Raw genomic sequence first — 24,934 nt, forward strand, 5'->3', positions numbered from 1 at the left:
CACACACACACACACACAATGATAAATAGGGATATATACGTATACATACTTCGGCTAGTCTATAAGGTACAACTTTACCCTGCCTTCTACCTGACTTACAGGCCAGAAGTTGTAATGTATAAAGTAATTCAGAAAGGAGGAGAGAAAAAGGCTTTGGGCTTTGTGTCAAGTTGAAGCATTCTTGTAACAGGGTACTCCAACCCTGTTAACTGCAATCAGAGCGAGAGCAGGACTTTTGTAGCCTGGGCCTGGTAAGAACTTTGGGAAGGCTGCAGGACAAGAAAAATCCAACAACTTATTTGGCTGAGTAGGAATCACAGGGCACATCCCCTGGGGCAGCAGTCAGCTGACTGGAAGGGTCAGGGACTAGCTGCATATAAGCCCAGTCTCTAAGAAGGGGTGGGTAGTCAAGGACTGCAGGGGAAGGAACTGGGAGACAGAGAGGCCTGCCAGGGGAAAAAGAGGTACCCTGGGGCTGGGGGACTCAAGGCCACTCCTTATGAAGGGTGTAGCCCTCACAGAGTTAAGTTTGAACCAGATGGTTAACCCTTTGTGTATTGTTTTCTTTGAGTTTGTGACTTTGGTGACTGGATTGTGTCTAGAGGCGAGGGAGCAGGGCGCCAGGAGTGCTCTGTGCTTGTGATATCAACTTTGGTCAAAGATGTGTGGGGCTGAGGTCTGGGGACACAAGTAGGGCTGTGCGAAATTTTGCTGGGTGTTTCGTTTCAAAGCTGTTTCCACACATTTCAAGCTCAAAATAGTGAAATCAAAACAAAACAAAAGGTTTCAAAGCAGCTTCAAAATAAAATGAGGGCACTTGGAACTTTTCAAAAGTTTTGAAACGTTTCAAGTTTTGAAGCTGGGCTTGCTGCAGCGTGGGCCCCAGATCTGTACACAGGATGACAGCATGCTGTCTGAATCCAGTCTTGCTGTATCTGAACTTGCAGCCTTGTAAATGTTGCATTTGATCTGAGTCCTTATGCCAGGATGCATTTCCTGCCTCCTCAGTCTAGTTTGCAGGGCGTGGGGTGGCATAGGTGCTAAGGCACACAGTTCACTGCTCAGAGTTTGCAAGCTTGAGGCCATTGCTGAAGGGCTCATGCCATGACCCTCCCAGAGTCCAATGAATCAACAAAATCTGCTAAATACTTTGTCACAAAGACATAAAAGAGAAAGGAAGTCTAGTTTGCTATGTGTGGTCAAACACATGGCTGCATCTCACAAGGAGCTTTCTTCTTTTACAGCAAGCTTTGTCACTTTTTCTGACCATGCACTTTCTCTGAGCAACTGCCAGCCTCCAAACACTTCCCTTTGCTGCTGTCTGGTGGAGAATTAAAAGTCATTGTTGGTTAAAAACCCCCTAATTTTAGGGTAGAGCCATCCAATTATGATGGTCCTTGATTTCTCTGACTCAGCTTCCCAAAGAAAGATTATCAATCTAGTAGATGCCAGGTCCCTGCTTCAAAGTGGAAACTCTATGTTACCGTGGAGGCTATCTTCAAAATGGAGGTTGAAACGTAATAAGGTGTGCATTAAATAAAATGGAATTTGAAATCTGACATAGAAGTATCCCTCAATTTTTCAAACAGAAATGGCATGGTTATGCTATGTGTCCAATTTACTTATTTAAGAACAGGCCCTTAATGCTACCAGAAAAAGTAATAGAACAAAGCTGACCACAGTTGTGGTTTCATCTCTGGACCGTTTCTAATACTTACCTGGTTCTTACGCAAAACATTCTCCAGACCACAATACAGTGCATTGGGTTTCCAAAGGCAGCTTCTGACAAGGAACATACAAGAGTTCAAATGGCCAGAGTTCATTAGCTCTGTTCAGATATATGATCTGATTGGGAACGCCAATGCTTCAAGGGGAGGAAGAAAACAACTAGATTTATTTTCACTGTTGAACATGAGTTGTGGTATCTCAGCAACGAAAGCTGGAAGCATAAAAGATAGGAGAGCTGCACACCCGCTTTGTAAACTCAGTGCAGGTGGCTGAAAATAATACCTGAACAAATATTGCCAGTCACTTATGAAACTTGCGTTGTATCAACATTTGCTGTAGGTGGTTCGCATGTCTATGGCTTTTGCCAAGCAAACAGTCTGATTCAGACCAAGAAAATAAGACTTGCTGGGAACAACTATGCATTAGTTAACCTTACGGATTATGTTATCAGTACTGCTGTTTCTCTTGTTATGAACTATAATTTTCTCAGTTTCAGTCTTATGTTATACACTGACTAGCTAACGTTAAGATTCAAAGTAGCTGAATATTGTATATATTTTTGAAGACTTCTTAGTGGCTCACAGTTATTTTGTACTTATCTCACAAAACTATTTTAAATGAGATGCTAGCAGCCCAATGCCATCACATAGGAAGAACAGTTTTGCACAGGGGTTTTCAACCTTTTTGCATCAGTGTAGCCCTGGCAGCTAGACTTCCAGTGGCTACTTTCCTTATGGTAGTTCAGAATGTGGCATAATGATTAGCAACAAATTACTATTTAGTGGGTACATCTGCACAAGATGCTACATCACTGTGTGGCATTGGGACTGTGCAATAATACCGTGCGGCATCAGAACTGTGCAGTAATACCGTGCGGCATCCGGACTGTGCAGTAATACTGTTACTGTGAAGTCATTTAATACTTGTTTTAGTCCACTGCACATATAGACATGCCCATTTGTTGCATCTACATGTGCATTAATGCGTTTTAGTTAATGTGCATTAAATCTAGTCCCTCCGAGTTCCTGTACATGAGTGCAGAGGCAGCTCTGAAGTGCTGTAATTACAGCATATTGGAGCAGATTTGATTAATCAAGTCTGATGGAGTGTGGTAATTACTGCACTCCAGAAGCCTCCCATGACTTGTGTATCAGCATCTCCACACTTCAAATTGGCGATGAAGGTGGTTGAACTAAAGCTTGTTTGATAAACCTTTAGTTCAAGCACGCCCACAGCCATTTTGAAACATGGGAATGCTGGTGTGTAGAAAAATTTTCATAGAGAAAGGAGCCAAAGAGGCAACATTTAGCTTGTCCAAGGCAAGGGGGAAATCTGGGTGAAGAATTTTGGTTTATCTTCTCATAGGGCTAGGGCCCTGCAGCTGGTTTCACATTTTCAAATCCTCCCCTTGTTCAGGTTCAGTCCTGAGTTTGGGGATTTGGAATCCTGGTTCAGGTTTATCTCTTGTTCATGGATTAAATAGATACAAACACCTGTGTACTATAATAAGAATATGGAACTATGATTTTGGAGAAGAAAAATTGTGGGTGGGGCTTCAAATCTCAAACAAAGTGTTATGAATTAGCCTTCTTTAAAGGGTGTGGTTCTTTCTTTATTTTAGTGTTCTTTCACATTTTTGGGTTATCTTAAGGGCTCAGAAGATTGCCTGAAGCACTCAGAATCTTGTGGGATCAAACCTATTTATAGCTGAAGGAAAGAACAGGATTTTACAGGATTTTTAGATTTTACTTTTATGTTTTGTTTCACTTGAGCAGTGAATTCAATCTTTTTACATTACAGAAGGAAAATGGAGAATATGTTTATTTGCAGTGACACAGCTACACTAAGGGGTTCAATATGAAAGACTAGATTGTGATTTTAAATACTTCAGTGGGCACAGTGTACCTCAGAGAGACACCTCTGAGTCCCAGTCCCTTCCCATTTTTTTCTTTGTCCTCAAGTGCTTCTTCAGGTATCTTAGCCAGTAAATGGAGGGCTGTGCCCTCTAATTCTCCTGTCTTTCCCACATGCTTGTTCCAAGGAGGGAGTGGCCTGCTTTTCTTAATTCTATGCACCTCCACCATTGATCCAGGAAGAGGGAAAGTGCTTATTTTTTTCCTTCCTTACGTGAAAATGCAGTTAGAACCAGATATAGTCCCAAATACTTTTTGAATCAGAATTGATTCTATGCACTAAAAATAAAATGCTGATAAAAATGCAATCTTTTGTTTTTTTTTCTGGCTCCAGCTATATAGATATTCCCAGGAGATGACAGGTTACCTTTAAAATAACTTTATTCTATATCTGTCGAATAGCCAGGACTTCCAGCTAACACTGAAAAACAAGATTCCTTAATTAGAGAAATTCATCTCCTATGGGGATCATTTTTTTCTGTATGATAGTTGGAGAACTAGCACTAACATTTAGAAATCCTCTCTCTTTCCCTGTCTATGTCCCTTTTTAAGAGTGAGAACAAAACAGTTCTTCCAGGAACTTGCCGGCTTAAACTCCCCAGGAATGCAAGGGCTGTTGTAGTAAAACTTATAAGGGTTTGAAGGGATTAAGTTTACCTTACAAAATACATTCGCAGGAGAAAAATTTTGAATTCTGATTACTATGAGAGACAATTTTCCAATTCAGTCTCATGTCTTACAATGTCTTACAATGCCTTACAATTTTACACTCAGAAATAACTGTAAAGACACAAGTTCAAGCACAAAATGTGAATCTCGGTTGAGAATACTTTCATAACTAAGTTAAGTAACATTGGCATGGCATATGCCAACATTCAGATTAATGAAGTCCTGATGTTGCAAAAGCTTCTATGCACTGCCATAGCAATGAAGTTTAGCACGTGGGGCAAAGCCTGCAGCAGCAGCCTGCCCTCGTCCTGCACACAGATCTGAGGGGCATATGCCCCGCCCTGCTTCCCTAAGAGTGCATGCAGTGGTGGGAGCTGCCCTTCTCCCATCCCCGTGCACCCCAAAACAAGCCGCTCATGGCTTTGTGCCTCACTTCACCATGGCTGGGCAGCACCTGTTGGCGCCCCTTCACTTTGGCGCCTGCGGTAGTCGCCCCACTTGCTACAGCAGTGTTTCTATGTGATTTTCTGTTTTGTCCTACTCTGGTTTTCACTCTTGTACCACACTGTTATTGTTATTTCACTAGGTCCCAGAGGTCCTAATCAAGATTTGATATATTTTAATGTTATAGTTATAAATATCCTTTGTTGCTGTTTAGTATAGTAATTATTATATTCATGACCAGATGTTTGCACTGATCATTTATCATTTATATTTGGTTTATAGAGTTTATAATATTGGTTTATAGAGTTGTTCGTGAGCATCTTCTAATTTATCTCTTATATAATACTCTTCTTTATGATAGGACGTGATTATTTTGTTGAGCTTTTATAGGAAAAAAGTGTCTTTTAAGAAATCTTTATTTAGATTCTGAAGGGATTTTGTAATTCTTGCTAATCTATGATCCAAAGCTATTTTTTTCAGATATCAAATATTGCAGATTTTGCTAGAGAATTATACTTCTGTTAATCTTTTCAGTCACGGTGGGCATGTTTACACGTTCATTAATGTGCTTTAGCTAATGTCCATTAAATCTAATACCTCCCTGTGGGCATTTATACACATGCTCCAGGAGTGTGAGGGGGAGAGGCGTTTTAATTAGAGTGGATCTGAGAGCCACTCTAAACAAAGTGCCCAGTGCATCATGTGTATCCGTGTTCCTATGCTGAAAATGGTGACGGGGGTACTTTAACTAAAGCTCATTGAACGAACTTTAGTTAAAGCATCCTGTTGCCATTTTTCAGTGTGGGGATGACACTGGAGTCTGCTGGAATACAGTCATTAGCATGGTCCAGCAGACTTGATTAATCAAGATTAACATTGACATGGCATATGCCAGCGGATCTTGATTAATCAAGTCTGCTCCAATACACTGTAATTACAGCATGTTGGAGCAGCCTCACTGCACGTGTATAAGTGCCCTCCATTGTGAGGTACTAGAAAAAGGTGCATTAGCCTATTTTAATGCACATAAGCTAAAGAGAACAGTTTTTTCTGATGTCTTAATGCACATTAAAATAGGCTAATGCACATTAAAGTGCATGTGTAGACATGTCCAGTAATGCTTTTTTAAGGCATTTTTTAATAAATCATATTTTGTGTGAATTAATCAGGTGTGTTAAGCATGCTAAGAATTTGATTCAGGATGAAATAAACTTCTTACATTATTACAAGTTGAATAAAATATTTTAAACCATTTGCAGCTCTAAGTTTAGGAATCAGGGAAGCCTAGATTGTTTGACACTACTAGTATGACTTTTTGCTTTGTTTGTTGCTTCTTATTGAACTGTCAGCGATAGATGCAGAAAAAGAGATGCTGACATTTCACTGTAACAACATAGTCATCCTCACGCCAGTCTATGCACATAGCCACAAAACTGTGTACAGTGTTTTCTTCTTTTTAGAAATGACAGAGTAATACCTTACGGACCAGAGTTCCCTAGATGTCTATCTATTCTCTGGACCTTCCTCTGTGAAAATGATTTACTCAGACAGTAGGTGTGGTTTGTGACATTGCATTGTTCATGAATTCACTAGCTCTGTTTACCCAGCTGTTGTCAGTTCAGAATGCTATTTAGATTGCTCTATAGAAAGATTTGCCTGAAAGGTTTGCATATTCCAAGAAACCACAGTGATTAAGTATACACCCAGAGAAAGCATTATGATGCATAATCAGAACATAATCAATTATACCCTTTTTGCATTATAAATGATGAAGTTTATATTCAACAGCTTTTAGGCAGAGTGTGGGTGTGACAGTTTGAAAAACGCTATATAGAATGACATGAGGCCTGTCAGTTTCTAAATGAAGTAATTAATGACATGCTTAGCATGCAAATTTAAAATCTGCCAATATGTGCTATAAATATTTGAAAAGAAAAAAAGAGAGGGTGCTTTGTTATTAGTCATTCTTATTAGCCGAGATTCAAAGTGGGCTCTGTTTACTCCATAACATCATAGAAGCTTTTATAGGATTTTTTTTTCGATCTCACCCTAATCAACATTTCAGTTTTGCTGGAAAGTGCAAGATTCCTCTTTTGCATAGCATTTTAGAAGAAGATCTACATTTTCAACACAGGAATATGGGAATGGCTGCACTGATTTGAGCCTGGAAACCACTGAGACTCCCTTCCTAGGGTCCAACAACAGATGTTTCAGGTAAAAAAGTGAAAACAAGCCTAGAGCAGGAAAATGTGGAGTAATTTTATCTTTGTGACTACCTCAGTCAATAGTCAGAGATTGGTTTAAACTCCTAAACATGATGTTTTATATCCTTTTGAAAATGTGCCAGTAATAACTATTATAAATTAATATTGATATCATATCTTCTGTCAATTAGACAGAGTGACTTATTTCATTTTTAGTAGGTATGTCCACACATGTCCGTACAGCACCTTTGTTACTGCACCATCATTTAGCACCGTGAGTGCAGCACAGTTATTTTTAGCTGCTACATCCCTGTAGCAATGCTCTATAATGGGTGCCTCTGGGGAAAATCCCCTGAGCAGGTTGACCCTCTCTACTACACATTTCCTCCTCCTTCACCTCTCAGTCCCACTTTTTGGTTATTGACTGCCTACACCTCATCCACAATCCCTACTGCCTTGCTATGGTGACGTAGTTGTGGCATCATGGTTCTTGCCTGTGGATGCTATGTTGTCATAGCACATTGCTACGGCGACATGGCGTCACATGAAGATGTGGCCACTGCAGCAAGATACTGTGATTTTCAACCCCAGATTAATTCTCCCCTTCTCTAAAGTGGTCGCTTCTTTGACTTAGCTTGCTAAGCATTGTTGTCTGTCTTTCTCTCCCTGATTTTCTATAACCAGGCTTCTCTACTCTGATCACAACTTCATTTCCTTCAACTTTACCCACTTGCATCTTGTGTGTGCCCTAGCCACTACCTGGCCACTTTTTCCAGTTCAATTATGACCACAGCTCCCAGTCCAATCCTCTCTGAGCCTCTCTCTCTCATTGTGTCCTTCTCTTGTCTCAGTTGCCCATTCTCTCCATCCCACACTCTTTGACACCTTCAGTTCCTTCTCTGCTTTCTCCCATGGCACCCTGAGCTGTACAAGACCATAGTTCTTGGACATGGCAGCTGAACTTCAAGCTACTGGAGCTGCACTGTTCCTGGTACTTAAGCAAGCAGAATTAAATCCAGCTGAGGCAGAGCCTGCAAGAGAAATTTAGGGGCCCAGTATATCATGGTAGGGGACTCTGACCTCCCAGTTTGGGAAACAGTAAATAGAGAGTGATCTGATTATGAGAGGTCCAGTACAATGCACCCCCATTCCCTCCCACTTCTCGTAGGCCCTGAGCTCAAGTTTGTCTATACATGCTGTAATCAAATCCCCAAACACAATACACATACACAAGTCTGTCCTACTAACCCCTAACCTGGATTTACTTCTTGAATCTGTTTCTTCATGGGCTGCTGGGTGCCTCTGGGGAAGATCCCTTGAGTAGGTTGACCCCCTCTACTACACATTTGTTCTCTTCTCCTTCACCTCCTAGGCCCACATTTTGGTTTTTGACTGCCACATCCACAATTCCTGCTGCCTATTTGACATCTTTGTTTCCCTCTTAAAACTTAAAACCTGATCTCTGGCCTTCAGGAATTTTTTGAAGACAAGGTTGACATGTTCCAGCATAACCTTCCCACCACCTTTCTCTCCTCTGCTTTTTCCTTGTTATCTATATTGAAGTTTTTTCCTGGCCATCTTCTGCTAACCGCTCCATCTACCCTAGTGACCCCATCCCTGTTTCATTAGCAAAGAGAGAAGCAGTAGGCAGGCAAAGTGGTAGAAAGGAGCTCTTAAGTAAGCATGCTGAGGGGGTGGTAGGAATTGATCTAAATTATACAGTTTGCAGTAAGCAGCGTAGTTTAGACGGTTAGGGAACAGAACGCACATTCGGCCTTGGCAGGGTGAGGGAATCTTAGACTGGGTTCTGCCATTTTTAAACCAGTCTATGTGTGCTGAATTTCTGTTCCATTATGGGTATAGACATATGTGTACCCATGGGTATGTGCTGAACTTCTGTTCTGTTACAGGTAGAGGTGCACCGATACATTGGTCTGATATTCGATTGGTATCAATATAAAGAAAATTGGCTGTATCGGAAATTGGCCCAATGGGGCTGATAATTTGGCTGATAAATGCCCTGTGTATGCCTGCAGCTGCAGCACAGCATACAGGCAGTGAGGAGCAGAGCTGGCAGAGTGGAGAGCTGCCTCCAGTTGGTAAGTCTGTGTGGTGGAAGGGGAGGGGGGAGGGAAGGAGCACGGGGGGGAAAATCAATGCCTCCCACAGTGAGGGAGGGAGCAGGGGCAGGCGCTGCCCAGCTGGGGCAGGGTGGGCATGGGATGGAGCCGCTGTTTTTGGAGGGAGGGTGACCCGTATATATCTATGCATAAGATGCATTTATCGGAGCCACACCCCCCGTGACCCAGGGCTCCATCCCATGCCCACCCTGCCCTGCCCCACCTCAGCTGGGCAGCCCCTGCCCCTGCTTCACCACAGGGGCATTGATATGCCCCCATATGCCCCTTCCCTCCCTCCTCTGTCCTCACCTTCCAGCACATGGACTTACCAGCTGGAGGCAGCTGTATTGGAAATTGGGCTGGTGTCGGCCAATATGCCTCCTTAAATATCGGCTATCAGTATCAGCCCCCAAAATCTCTATCAGTGCCCCCCTCACTTATATTGGTAGAAGTGTAATTGTTTGTACCTGGCCTAAACATCTGACTTTCATTCAAAAGGGGAAGAATATGTGTGACTGGTACAGAGCACACCCCAGTGATGATGGCTTTTTACATTTTACAGGGGGGTGCATTTTTTGGGGGGGTTGTGTGGAGCGCGGGGTTAGGGGGAGCAAGCAGTCCCTTACAGACTGTCACAGTTTCCCATGTTTTTCTTCTTTAAAGGAGAATCCATTTTTTGAAGTTTGTTGATCCATTTCTAAATTAGTGATCCTTTCATATATTCTTGTGATGCACTTTTGGGTCATGACCATGGGTTGAGAAATGCTGCTCTACATGATAAGCCGAAGTAGATATTTAAGGCCTGATTCTAACCTTACTTGCAATGATTTTGCATTTTAACAGTTTCTTCTCATTTATGCAGTGATATTGGATGCAGGCTCTGAGTCATTTCATGCAGGAGCAAGTAATACTTGGAAGAAGAGTTTGGTAGCTTCCACAGATGGTTAAGCCAGATGAGACTCTTGTGATAATCATGAATACACTGATCTTTCCCATCTTGTTATGTGAGTTTGTTCCTTGAGTTTGTCTCATAAAGTGAAAATGAATACCAACATAAAAAGTTAAAGGGGTCACATGCACATTAGGGGCCAAATGCTGTCTTCCCATTGTAAAAGCACAAACAACTTCAACTATGGCTTCAGCACAGCATCTAGTGAAGTTTACATTCTCGCCAGCAGCAGACTGAATAGGGGCCTTATCTAATGCCTTCTAGGGTTAATAGGAGCCTTTCTATTAACTTCCATGATCCTTGGGTTAGGCCCTATGTATCTATGCTTAAGTAAGTGGTGGTGTGGCTCTAATAACTGCTTCACAGACATACGCACCATGTAAGTTTACCTGTGTGCTTAATTTGTTCTATCCCAGGGGGTGGAGTAATTCCCTTAGGTGTTGTAAAGAGGGCTAGATCTCATGGTATGTGAGCCACAAGGCTATTATCATCAGCTATTGTATCACAATCCAATCCTAAAACTCCCTAGTGAAACTTTAAGTTTGCTTTTCATATTAGTGAGTACTTATTATTATCTTTTAAGTAGGTGCTGTATGTCTCAGAGGTAGTGATCTGTATGAATAAAGTTTTTTTTCCCCCTTAAGCGGAGTACTCTTCATTGCTAACCCCAGCAAGGTAAGGTTCTATATCAATAGCCAGCAGAAATCTTGTGAATATCTCTAGCCAAGGTCTTTTTATTGTTTTCTTTTCCTATTCCTTGTCAGAGAGAACCTGATGTTGTGGTCTGACTTTTCTATTTTGGATTTAACATCTTTTGGAAATGTAATAGTGAGATGAACCATTGAAAGAAGCATATGATGTGTTTTAAAATAAAAAAAAATCCCTTTAAAACTACAATGCCAATTGTGTAGTACATCTAGAAGCACTTCTGAGGTAGAATAAGTCTTGGCCTCTGTGCATCAATGCCAAATTCCCATTGATTGCAGTGATGCAGGATAAGTCCTAACAGACTTTTGATAGATCACTCACTGACTTCAAAGGGTGTTGGATCAAATGCAATGCAAAGTCACTAACATGTCCTTTTACTGATTTTTGTTCAGATGGATGACCAGTTTTCTAACTTTTTGTAAATAATATGGATTGTCTACTACCTATGTGAAAACTCAGGTTTAAACTGACCTGAGGCCTTCCTCTTAGCAAAGTGGATAGCACTAATTAATTAATGTCCAGGAATGCTAGAACACTTCATTCCAAGGCTACTAAGTTATTGGCATCATTATATGTAGCTGTTGGCACAGATGCCTATGTTATATTAATGCCAGGTTTTCTCATGCCAAAATGCAATGTCTGGTAATCCTTTTTAGTTAGCACTTTTCAAAATCAATGAAGTTTTACTGACTCTTTCTCCACCCTCTATTCAATATGAATATCTAGGTCTTCTTGAAACCATCCAGTTCCAAGTTTGTTTTCTCATGTTGTACTATAGACATGTCAACAGTAAAGTTTTCTTCATTATCCTGGTTCTTTCTGGGAAGGATTAGCTGCTGATATGCCCTGGTCATATTTCATTTGATTTTATCAAATCCTTTAAGGGGTTGATCCCAAGTCTACCAAATTTAGGGAAAATATTTCTACTGAATTCAGCAGGAATTGGCTTAAACTGTTATTCTTTTCTTATTGTTCATTGTTTGCAAGCTTCTAAATACTGATAACAAGCCTAGCATGGCAGATGTTCTAGAAATTTGGGACAGATTCTGATATGTCTATTCCAGAGCAAAATCATTCTATTCTAGAGCTCAGTACTTCCATTAATATTTTCATATTTTCCACTGGAGGGGTTTGATGTTTGATCCACTCTTCTACACAGCACTACATCATGGCTATGGCTATGACCATTTTTGCATAGGTTAAGGAACCTCAAATTGGTATGTCTAAATCACTAATTTCTCTTTTCCTTTTACTGTTGCAGCAGAGCATATTTAGTGGCACTGCTAGCTTTAGACTGCAAGAAGATTTTTTTTTATTTTATTGTAGCTCTCAGAGTTCAAAATGTTATCAGTGTTGGAGTCCTGTTGTAGCTGTGATGGTCCAAGAAATACATGAGCCAAGAGTTTTCATGGCTGATATCTTTTATTCAGCCAATAAAAGATGGTTGGGATAGATTTAGAAAAGCTTTTAAATGAAGGGCATTTTCCATCAGGTCTGACTTGTTCAAGGCTGATACAAACCTATAGACTACTAAACCCACCAAATTCCCTTTGGTGGAATAAGAAAGAGGAAACTGGTGAAGCAAATGGTCCACAGCCACCCAAGATCAATGGAAAAGAGTGTGTGTAAGACTGTGGTCTCTATACTTGAAGGAGTCAAATGTAGAGGTCTATTCCCTTTGGCATGAATGAAGTGAATTCTCTACTGCTCGGGGCACAACAAGCCTGTTAAAAGAAAATGGTATCAACTGCACTACAAGTTGAAATTGCATGTTCCTGGACTACTTCCAAACAGTGTCCAGTTCAGTTGTATGGGACACAAGAGTTAGTTAGCAGGAAGGTTCTACATCACTTGTGGCTTTCCCTAACTGAAACGAATCTTCCACTAGCAGGTAAGCGGGCTTTAGTGCTGCTTCACACTTCCTTAATAGAGTAACTGTCGCTTATCGCAGATGCCGTTTCACAGGTAATGTTGGAAACAGTGGGGTTTTTTGCACATTTGCAATGAATAGCTACTATTATTCTGGTGCAGAATGAATGCATCCTTTAAAATACACTAATTTGCAAGGTTAATTCAGTTTTCTGTATTGCAATATTATAATACTAAAGAGTTGTCAGTACTGCCATAAAATATATCTAATTGCTTTAAGATTAAACGTTAAAACCCCCATGGGCATGTGATTCTGAAAAAATTAGTATCTGTTACAATCTTGTTTATCTGCAATGAATGTACAAAGTCCTGTTTCTCAGAACACCAGAGGAATCAAACAGTGGTAGACAGTTTCTCTGCACACATTTTCAAGCCTCTTTTAGCTGTTGTCTTAGAAGTTCTTTCTCTCACTTCTTTTTTTGAGGTCTACCCTAAACAGCACCTCTGCATCTGTGTCTGTTGTTTATTTGCTACCTTTCTTCGCTTGCTCTCACAGACATCTGGACAAACCCAGACTGACCAAGGTATGTTCTAACCTCTGCATTTACTATTCTAGCCTCTAGACTAGGTACAGACATTCAAAAAGCCCAAGGCAGAATCAATTTAAGTTATGCAGTTTTGTGTAAGCAACCGAGTTTAGATTGGTAGTGAACAGAAAACTCATTCACCCTTTGCTAGCAGGGCAAATATTAGACCAGATTCTGCCATTTTTAGACCAGTCTGTGTGTGTCAAACTTCTGTTCCATTACAGGTATAGACTAGGGCTGTGTGAAATTTGCCACCAGCTTTGTTTCGGTGCTGTTTTGACTTGTTCCAAGGCCAAACAGCAAAACTAAAATAAAACAGATATGGTTGAAATAGCCTTGAAACAAAATGAGGCAAGTTGAAACATTTCGCCGTTTCGATGCTGTTTCAACGTTTCCTCCATAGGCTATAATGGGGAAGGTTGAAACAGCCTATAACTTTGTCATTTCTGGCCAGATTTGGATAATACTTGCAGAAATGGTAGCCTCTTCTGAGGACATAATGCTTGCCAAGTGTCAAGAAGATAGGTGGAGGGGGTTCTGAGAAACTGTACCCCAAAGTCTTGAGAGCCAAACTTGTGTCACGTGTACATGCTAAGCCACAGCAGGGCCAAAACTACAGGAATGATATCCCCTGCTGAGGCCACAAAGCCTGACATGTTTCAAGGAGATAGGTGCAGGGGGTTCAGAGAAACTGCACCCCAAAATCCTGAAAGCAAAACTCATGTCACGTGTATATGTTAAGCCCCAGCGGGGTCAAACCTGCAGGCATGCTAGCTCCTGTAGAGGCCACAAAACCTGCCAAGTTTCAAGGAGATATGTGCAGGGGTTTGGGGGAAACTGCACCTCAAACTGTGGACAAGCAAAACTCATGACATGGGTGACACGTGACATGGGTAACACTGTGTGTGTTAAGGTGCAGCAGGATGAAAGCTGCAGGCCTGCTAGCCCCTGCTGAAGCCACGAAGCCTGCCAGCTGTCAAGGAGATCGGGGCAGGGGTTCTGGGTTCTGGGGCCCTGCACCTCTGGCTGCTGACAGACAAAACTCATGACATGGGTGCTTGTGCAACTGCTGCCTCTCATTAGGCAGCAGGACTGAAGATCCCCCATCACTTGCCACCACAGACCTGGGGGTAATAATTGACCACAGTATGAACGTGAGCTGGCAGTGCGATGCTGTAGCCAGCAGGGCCAACAATACTCTGGCATGCATCAGTTGATGCATCTCCGGCAAAACCATTGCAAAGAAGTGATTCTCCTGCTCTACTTGGCTCTTCTCAGCATTGGTGAGACTGCAGCTGGAGTACTGCATTCAGTTCTGGGCTCTGCACCTTAACCAAAACTTGGTAAAGATTGAGAGAGTCCAGAGAAGGACCACTTGTATGATCAGAGACTTGCACGTCAAGCCAGATGAGGAAAGGCTGAGGGACTTGGGACTCTTCAGCCTGAAAAAGAGAAGGCTGAGAGGGGACTTGGTAGCAGCTTACCGCTACATCAGAAGCGTACATCTAGGGCTCAGTGAACAACTGTTTACCAGGGCACCCTTGGGGAAAACTAGAAGTAATGGTCACAGTCTGGACACCGTAGTTGTGAAGTAGTTTTTCCTGAAGTTGAATCTGAAATGAGTCTGAAACGATCTTCCAGGAGTTTGTGACCAAGAGGCAGCAGTTGCACCAGCACCCATATCATGAGTTTTGCCTGTCAGCAGCTAGGGGTGCAGGGCCCCAGGACCCCCTGCACCTATCTCCTTGACAGTTGGCAGGCTTTGTGGCCACAGCAGGGCCTAGCAGCCAGGCCTACACTAGTTTCCCCTCCCCTGTGCCCCAAGACAGACACAGTTGGACAAGCACCCATGACATGAGTTTTGCCTGTCAGCAGCCAGAGGTGCAGAGCCCCAGAACCCAGAACCCCTGCACCGATCTCCTTGACAGCTGCAGGCTTCGTGGCCTCAGCAGGGCCTACCATCCCTGCAGCTTTCACCCTGCTGCACCTTAACACAAACAGTGTCACCCATGTCACGAGTTTTGCTTGTCCGCAGCTTGAGGTGCAGTTCCCCACCTATCTCCTTGAAACTTGGCAGGCTTCATGACCTCAGCAGGGGCTAGCATGCCTGCAGTTTTGACCGTGCTGTGGATTAACTCATACATGTGGCATGAGTTTTGCTTTCAAGATTTTGGGGTCCAGTTTCCCCAAACCCCCTATACCTACCTCCTTGAAACTTAGCAGGCTTTGTGGCCTCTACAGGGACTAGCACGCCTGAAGTTTTGACCCTGCTGTGGATTAACACATACACGTGACACAAGTTTGGCTTTCAGGATTTTGGGGTGCAGTTTCTCTGAACCCTCTGCACCTATCTCCTTGAAACATGGCAGGCTTTGTGGCCTCAGCAGCGGCTACCCTCCCTGAAGTTTTGACCCCACTGTGGCTTAACATATACACATGACATGAGTTTTTCTCTCAAGACTTTGGGGTGTAGTTTCTCTGAAGCCCCTGCACCTATCTTCTTGAAGCTTTGCACACATCATGCCCTCAGAAGGAGCTACCATTTCTGCAGGTTTCATCCAAATCTGGCTAGAAATGACAAAGTTATAGCCTGTTTTGACCTTCCCCATTTTATCCTATGGGTGAAACGTCAAAACAGGGTCGAAATGCAAAATGGTTCAATGGAACAAAATGGAACAGTCACTTATATCAATAAAAGTCTAATGTCTGTACCTGGCCTAGAGTACTGGGGGCCAATCTTTTTAGTAAGTGTGCTACAAATTAGCTTTGCACCTTCTCCAAGTGTCACTCTGATTCCCTTGCCCTGCCCAATCTGCTGTTTTGCCTTTTGCCGGTGTTCCATGACTCATCTGCTGCTCTGCTTTCTGCTGCTTCCCTGTGGTCCCTGCTCAGTTTGCTGCTTCCTGCCATATTCGCTGTGGTCTGCCTGTCCTCTCTCTGATCTGTCACATACCACACACAGAGGCTACATGTGTAACTTTTGGCAGCTGGGCCACAGGGTGGCCACCTCTACTCTAAAAATCCCTCTGGGCCATATGGATCAGCATCTGCTCAAGGTATGCCATCATCTTGTGTTTTAGGTGGTCCTCCTACTGTTTCAGCTACTTAGCTTCATAAAGAACCTTAATGATTTCTTTACCTTTATCCTGAATCAAGGTTAGTTGTTACAACTGTTGACTGTAACAATACTTACCCCAACCCATGACAGCATGGTTCTCATGTCTTACCACATCAGTGATTTTAAACACATTCTATTGCATTAGTTTCTGTTTTGGTGTATAGTTGTAGGTAAGCCACTGTATATTACTTTTTCACTTAGGTTATATCTTGCACCCACTCTTGCAGAGGGCCCAGAGAGTTCATTGGGTTTGTTGCCCAAGCTACAGAAAACTTCTAAATAGCACCTCTACACCCACTTAAGTGCTCTGGAGGAGATCTCCGTGGTAGATCTCTTCTGTACATGGCAAAAGGGGAGATATGGATATGGTCTGACAATGCTCAGAAAAGATCCACATTGCTATACCCTGGCATTTAATAAAATAACAAATCATATCTGCCATTCTCTTCCATGCTCAGAAGCAGCTGGACACAAGTCTGGCTCTATGGCTACGGACAGACCTTCAAAAAGCCAGAGCCTGAATTGATTCAATCTTTGCAGGTTAGTCTAACCTGGCTAGGCTAGATCAGTTTGTAACTGCAAAGACATCCCAGAAATACAGGCACATGCCTGCAGTGGCTCAGGATAGAAGCTGGGTGGTGCTAGAGCAGCCCTCCCTCCCCTTCTACAATGCTGAGCTGAGGGAGTGTGTGTGTGTGGCCAGGCCCTGGCAGGATGCTCTGATTAGGGAGGGGCCCTCCTCTCCCCCTTGATAACAGAGCATTTATCAGCTTTGTTATCAACATTTAACATCCCATCAGAAAACAAAGCCCCTCTCATTAGCTCAAGCTCTTCTTAAACAACTTTTCCAAGGAAGGGAACATTCCAAGGAGGGACATTACCAGCTACCTGTTGATTAGTTCCAAAAAGCACACAGTCCTGTCTGCCTTTGTCTTATCTGCCACTGCATGGACCATAGCCAGCCTGTGGTATGCTAGCTAATGCTGAGAGGTGTCTGCATAAGGTAGAGGGGAGAGGAAAATCCCTTCTTAGCAGGGAGTGGTGAGGGGAGGGAGCAGGGGGAAGCCAGGCAGATGCCTGCAGTCTCTGCTGCGGCTCCAGCCAGGGAGCAGAGAGGAGGGGCCAACCCAGCAGTAGAGTAGAGAGCCCAGCCCAGAGAGCATGCTGGGATTCTGGGGGAGTCTGGTTTAACTTAAACTAGGAAGGGGTCTGGGACAGACATTGCATAAATCAGTTTGAGCTAAATCAGTTAAGTCTGATACTACATTCAACCAGGTTTATCTCAAACCGGTTTCAGCCGTTTTCAAACTGGTTTATGTGCACTGAACATCTGTTCTGTTACAGGGTTAAACCAGTTTCTGATTACTGAAACTGGTTTATGTGTAATGTCCGTCCGTAGCCTATGAGCACTTTAGCCATCATTGTCATTTTTTACCTTATGACTCGGTTCCTCATTTCCTTGGGAGTTGTGTGGCATTGCAGCTCTGTAACTTGAACACTCTACAAAACAGAATGCTGTCACTGAATTGCATAGGCTATTTGCATACTGGTTTTCTAGAGCTGTGAGAATTAATCCAGAGGGATGAGAGAGGAATTTTATTCAAACTGTTGTTGACTTAAATGTAACAACTTCTAGAATGGTAACAGAATAAGCTCCATTTAATGGTTTCTGATGGAACTAACTTTAAAGTGTTTCTGTTGAAAACCTGTGTTTTTTTCCTTTGGGTAAGCTACATGCCTGGTGATATTTTCTTGGCCAGTATTAGTTAAAAGAAGAAAGACTAACAATTACTTAGATGTTGCAATAATAAATTCTCTAGCATTACTTGATTTGCAAAAATGGTTCTGCTTTGCATTTGCTGTTGGCAGCAACAAAGCTAGCATGGAAAACAATGCTACACCTTTGAAAAACAAATCAGGCATCTTCTGAAGCTGACAGGTTTCTTTGTGATGTCTTTTAAGGCTGCTGAATTGTTGTCTAATCCTTACCTCAGGGCTAAAAGCCTTTCAAGAGAACAAACACATGTAATATCAAACAGAAAGGGTCTATACTGCACTCTTTCCAAAGCAGTTTGTGTGCAGATAACTCCTTAGAGGTTGCACTCAGATGAACAAATGTGACAGAAGCACATTCAGTAATAACTATATCCTCAATCAAAGGCATAATCTGTATTCACATCCACTAAGCTTGACTTCTGAAGTCTTTGAAAGGATGGAAGTTGGCACATGTAGGAACTGTGCAGTGTTTGCAAGCAAGCTTGAGTAGCGTCACATTACAGGGTGTGTCAGAACACAGCAGGGCACAGAATCAGGAGACTTTTCTGTAATGCACCTGGATGCCTGTCTGTATAGTCTGAGGGCATGTGTCAGTCTCTTTGCTCCCAGAATTACAGCAATTTAATATCTTGACTTCACTTATTTCCTTGTTATGCAGTTAGATTGTATGATGATATAGCCAGATTATATAGTGGTAAGATTCTACAGAACAGTTTGTTTGCTGGATAAACTGTGTAACTGAGTATCAGATGGAATCACCCATCTTTCAGAAACAGATCTACTTTGAATCTATACCTTGTGTATGAAAATAACCTTTATTTTTTTAATGAGAATCTGGTCCAAAGGAATACTGGAAATAGTTCAGACAACCGTCCTTTACAAACTTAAATATGCTGAAAAAAAAGGCTGAGGGTCAAGTCACTTGAGACAATATGTATGATTTTTAAAAGAAGGGGCACTGGGCCTTTTTTCAACATGGAGCCTTATGTTCAAAAAGTCCAAGATGGGAGCGGTCTAATTTTTGCGTTTTACTTTAAGCACTCTAAGTTTGGACATTTGTCCTTTTGCAGGGGGTGGGAGCAGGGGGAGGGGCTCAGATTCTGCCTGCAGTGGCCAAAGCCAGAAGGTCAGGGTGGTCTTTGTTGCTGGAGCCCTGCCCCTGCCCAGTGGCTGGGTGTCAGTGACATCTGGGCAGGGCATAGGATGGCCCCTCTCAGCTGTGCTGGTTTGAGTCTGGGTGGTCCACACTCTCACTGTCCTGTCCCTGTCTGCTGCCTGTTAGCTCCCAGCTGCAGAGGTCCCAGCCTCTGTGCCTGTCAGCCTGGCTGAGCAGCTGGGGACTGAAGGAGTGGAGGTCCCCCAGACTTGAGCCAGCACAGCTGGGAGGAGGCCCATGTGGCAGCGGCCCTGTTCCCTCATCCTCTCAAGTTGCCTGGCCAGGCTAATAGGCACCACCAGGATGTGGGACTGGAGAAAGAGGCTTTGTTGCCTTGGCTCTGTGACATCTTGGAGGTGGGGCAGGGCTGGCCTGGTGCTTGGGCAGAGCAGATGAGCACAGGGTGACTGAGTATCTGTACAAGGGGGAGGGGGAGGGAGCAGTGGGTGCTGCAAAGGCACCTGGGATGCCAGCGGACTGTGTTCTAACTTGAGTCAGGAGGGGATCTAGTACAGAAATTTGATAGAGCAGTCTAACCTAAATCGCTTCAGTCTGACAGTATATCTGTCCAGGTCTATCTTAGCCAAGGATCTGCCATTTTTAAACTGGTCTATGTGGCTGCTGACAGATATGAAAAAAAAAAGTGGTTTACTGTAATAAGCAGTGTGTTGGTTCAACCCAGCTCTGTAGAATCTGTATAAATTGAATGCTTCAGTTGAATGTTTCAATTTAGCTGATTCAATCAGCTATTAAATAAAAGCACTGGAAAAGTCTCACTGAAGCACCCAATCTATACAGACACTGGGCGAGCCAGGTCCAACTAATGTGGTATCTCTTTTGGGCATGTGCTGGGTTTGGTGAGGGAGCATGCCAAGTTTGAAGTAGAGCGCTATTTCTTTTTAATGTCTGTAAGCAGCTTGTGTGCTGAACTTCTGTACAGTTACAGGTGTAGACTGGTTTCCAAACACTTATAGCAGTATAAGTGTAACATCTGTACCTAACTTGGGTGTCAAGGAGTTAATGTCCTGGGATAAGGCTGGAGCATTTGTCAATGGAAAGGAAGATTGCTCAGGGCAGGTGTGAAATTTACCCAGAATGATTTGGGCTATTACAGTCGTGATGTGTAGAGGGTGCATGGGGGTGCACCCCCTGACAGGCCACACTCCCTACTTAGGCGATGGGCAGAGGGGGCAGATGGGAATGCCGGTGTCCCCCTGCAAGTGCTGATTGGGGAGTGGGAGCACCGGATGAAGTGCTACAGTCACTTCCGAGAGTGCCATGGCTGCCACCCGGTCTGTGAGATTGGCCGCAGAGGACCCTGCCCCTGGTTGCTGAGGGGCACATGCCTTGCTTCATTAAGGTGGCACCAGTCACCCATTAGCTCTTGGGTAGGCTCTTTTAATCATTGTGTCTTGGGTACCCCATCAGTATATCAGTATATCTTCAAAGTAATGTAGACTACTGTGGCCTTTCCCCATTATCTTGTTGCCTGGCTTCAGGTCTTCTCTACAACCCAAGAGGCCCTCTTTCACACTCTCTCCAGCCACAATGTCACTGCCCAGCCCCATGTACTCTTTGGCTGCTAAGTTAGGTTAAGATCCCAGTGTGTTGCCTCCCATTTGAGTATTAGCATACTTTGTCCTGTGGCAGAGCTGGGATATGTCAAACCCCAAGATCCCTTGGTCCTGTGAAAATAGGAACAAATAATTCATGGTTTGTAACTTGACCACAAGCAATTTCTGGTGAAGATTCAAAATTTGAAATTTAAGCTCTTTTGGCAGAGTGTACCTGTCACTTGCGGTAATTCCATTCCCTCACTGCATGAGGATAACACTTAGAATCAGATTTCTTGGAACGATGCTCATGATTATAAATGGAGTTTTGCTTCCTGTTATATTCTGCCATGCTCGCTTAAGATTTGTTATTTTGGTGAGCATTCCTGCCAGTAAAATCATTTGCCTGAATACTAATGCAAACATTCCTAGGGAACTCATTTAAACATTCAGATTTTCAAGGGGGCATTATCTACCATATAACACCTATCATTAGAAGTATCAGGAATTAATCAGCATCTGCAGACATCCAGAGAGAAAAAAATCATACCAGTAATGTCTTTTAAAATAGACAGATTTGTGGTAGAAGCATGCTACTGTGCTTCTGTCTTTTTAAGTATATAGAGTGCATAGTTTGAAAACTTAGAGCCTGACCCTTAGAGGGCAACATGAGTCCTTTGCTGGCTTTGGATTTGGTCTGGGGCACTCTTTTACTCTCCAGATACTGCCAAGATGATGCTTGACTATAACAATTCTTTAGCAGCCCTGTAACAAAGTATCTTTGACCTCTATTCATACACAGAACATTGGTAAGTTGACCTCAGCTTTCTAAGACTGTATTTTTCTCTTATGCAGTCATTTTATACACCTAGATAAAGAAAGAGATGACATGAATGAACAGGATACATTTCTAGTAGCAAAGACATGGAGTAGCTCAGTTAGCAAAAGCTATCCTCAGTAGCAATATATTGATTGCTTAGTTTTTATTGTGTGGATCTTTTCTGTGGCTGAATAGGCAATTTCTAATGGTTTTGGAAATGGAGGGCCAGATTATGGATAGCTGTGGCTCATCTGTGCAGGGGTACAGAATTAGACAAGAATCTGCTCCTTCTCCACCAGCATGCCACTCAGAGGAGGAATCCTGTGCACTGGGGAATGCAAGAACTGATTACACCTGTTCTCTTTATCAAGAAGCAAGGCCCCAAAAAGGGGGCAAAGAGGTCATGTTTACCCAGAAGTTACCTTACAGAGCAGGACTGAAGTGGCAGAAGTAAGCAAGGTGAACCATCTATTTCACTACTACCAACCCCCCAAATCCTGAGTCAGGACTCTTAAATCATGAAATTGGCTTAAATAACTTCAGATTTACGAAATGAAAAATATTAGATTTGTTTTATTTGCCTACTGGTGTTATGTTAAGGGTTCAGATCTTTAAGCTTTCCTTCACAGCCAGAAGGGTTAGGAACTTGTGGCTTTTAAGAAACAAGTATGAAAGCTGGTTTTCTCAGGCACTAGCCTGATTCTAGCATGTGGGGCTATAACAAGAACAGTGAATATCTTAAGACTTGTGATAAAAATCAAAAGAGTTGGTGGCTTTCCACTAAGATTATGCGTGGGGCATAATTTTCTTCCTGCTTCTTCTGGGGCTGTGTTGCTCTGTGCTGTGTTCTGGTGCACAAGTGCTGTCTAACCCTTATTAATGAACTACCCAAAGGTTAAATCACCTTTTAAATTAACAGTATGAACGCAAGTCTTGTTGCCTCTTTTCCTAAATTAAAGCAGGATCTCCCTTAGAACAAAGATCTAAATGTGGTCCCAACTGTTTTTAAATGCAGGGAAGCCAGGGGATATTATGTCTATTATCATCCTTGCATTTTGCCAAATATGGCTCAGACAGGAGAGGATATATACAGAGTGAAGAATATTATTTGGGTAGTGAGCAGAAATTTACAGAATCCCACACTAATATGCCAGCATGAATTAAGTAGGCAGGCACTGTATATATGTACACTTGACTGCTCTTGGTTGCTTGCTTGGTTTTATTCTGGATTTAGAGTGTCCACATAAGGAGATATTCAGGAATACCTACTGGCTTTTAAATTCACATGGTAGCTTAATTCACATTGACTTTCAAATGTAGACAAGCCCATAGAATTTGGGGAGTTTAAAAAATGGAGGACCAGGCCCCAGAGACTGAGATTTGAAACTACAGAGGTGTAGTCACAAATATGCTATTTTTCTTTCTTAGGTGGATAACAACTATTCTACAGTAACAATTGCACATTTTTCTTGTGAAACTGCCAATGCTGTTAGTGTTGGAAAAAGCTGATCAGTGGAGCTGGTTAAAACATAAGCATATGTGTAAAAGGATGTGTGTGTGTGTGTGTGTGTACACACACACACACACACACACACACATTCTTTTACATTTTTGAAACTTCTATCACAACATCAAAATGTAAAAAGTCAGGAAATATTGCCTAGCTCTACTGTTCAGATAGATACAATGCTGACATACCAAATACACAAGCAGCATAGACACTATATGTTAAAGGCATTGTTAAAAGGACTTTATTAACACTATTGTATTTGCACAGATCACATTTCACATTCTGAATTATGAATTAATTACATATTGGTAAGTAGCTCAGTCCTGAGTCAGCAGCATTATACCATGACATATAAACATTATTACTGCTTGAAATCTCAATTTACAGAATGTTGACATACTGGTCTGTAGCAAAGATAGTCCAAATAATAATTCAACTTATGTTCTTTTCTCCAGAAGAAGAACGGAGGTGTGCACATTTAAAATAATATAATAGGTACTGTGGCTTTCTCTAAAACTTCTTAATGATGATTTTCTAACAATATAGCTTTCCATTTAAATATATAGTCATTTTTTAGGGGAGCAGAGAAAGATTTCTAATTGGAAGAAAACTATACTGTTATAACTCTATGGACTAAAGCCAGAGGACCAACTTTTCCTTTAATTACACTTGTACAACTTTACTGAAGTAAATTAAATGGTCTGAATGAGGTTGTTTCAGACCACTGTATTACGTGAACTGGTCACTAGATGTCGCTAAGTATCTATCCTAGTGATTCATTTGCCATGACTGGCTATTTTTGTATGTATGAAAGAAAGGGAAATAAGTAGCAATGGTTACAGCTACTTGTCTCATTTTATAAATGTGATAAATATAAAATGCAGAAATAGACTGTATATTTAACAAGCTAAAAATTCCCTTTATTCTATGCAGAAGATCTACAATAAGCAGTATGTAGTTCATAGTGAATCCATTTCTGAAAAGCAGGCTGTCTAGTCACGGACATCTTGAACTAGTTTTGTGCACTCTGGAAGCGATACACCAAACCTACGTGGTCGTACTCAGTGCATATATAAAAGACTAGATACACAATTTTTTACAGTAATCACTGAGAGGATCTGAAGGCCACCACTGCATATCCTTTTAAGAATGAGTTGCATGTTCTGTGAGCTTCAACACTGATAGTTGTATGTTAGAGTGAGCTTTAACACTGATAGGTAATTTTGCCCGTTTCTTGTGACCACTGAAGGATTATTTCTTGTATTACATTCTTCAGTATTTTCTTTGGTGTAGTTTTATATATTCCACATCAAAGAGTACCCACCACTTACACTGGGATATTTCATACCACCTTGTACCCCTTACTGTTTCTCCTTTTATTTTCTGCCCAAAATTGTCCCTGTCAACCCCTCACTTACAGTTAGAAAACAGGACATCAGAGAATCAGGAAATGGGGACAACAGCAATTAAACAGAAGGCTGCTGAAATGAACAAAACAAAATAGTTCATGTGGTTTTATTTTTTGGATAAAACAATGGCAGATCAAGGTAGGTCAGGAGAAGAGATTCCTATTTTACAGAGTCCTTATGAACAGAGTTTGTCCCATGGGTATTATATACTGTGGAGTTTGGGATTAAAACAACTAGAGACCTAGCACGCAGGATTAAAATTTGCTACCTCAGGCCTCTGCCACACATTACATATATTATGCAATTAACTGGTTAATCACAGGATAAATGTAGACCAGCCACATGTGGAAAGTAATTATCATGCCATTAACATGTCCAGCCAGGTATAGAAAGAGCCAGCC

The sequence above is a fragment of the Gavialis gangeticus genome, unplaced genomic scaffold (assembly GCF_001723915.1).
Source record: "Gavialis gangeticus isolate Ggan-Ray unplaced genomic scaffold, GavGan_comp1, whole genome shotgun sequence".
Taxonomy (NCBI): domain Eukaryota; kingdom Metazoa; phylum Chordata; order Crocodylia; family Gavialidae; genus Gavialis; species Gavialis gangeticus.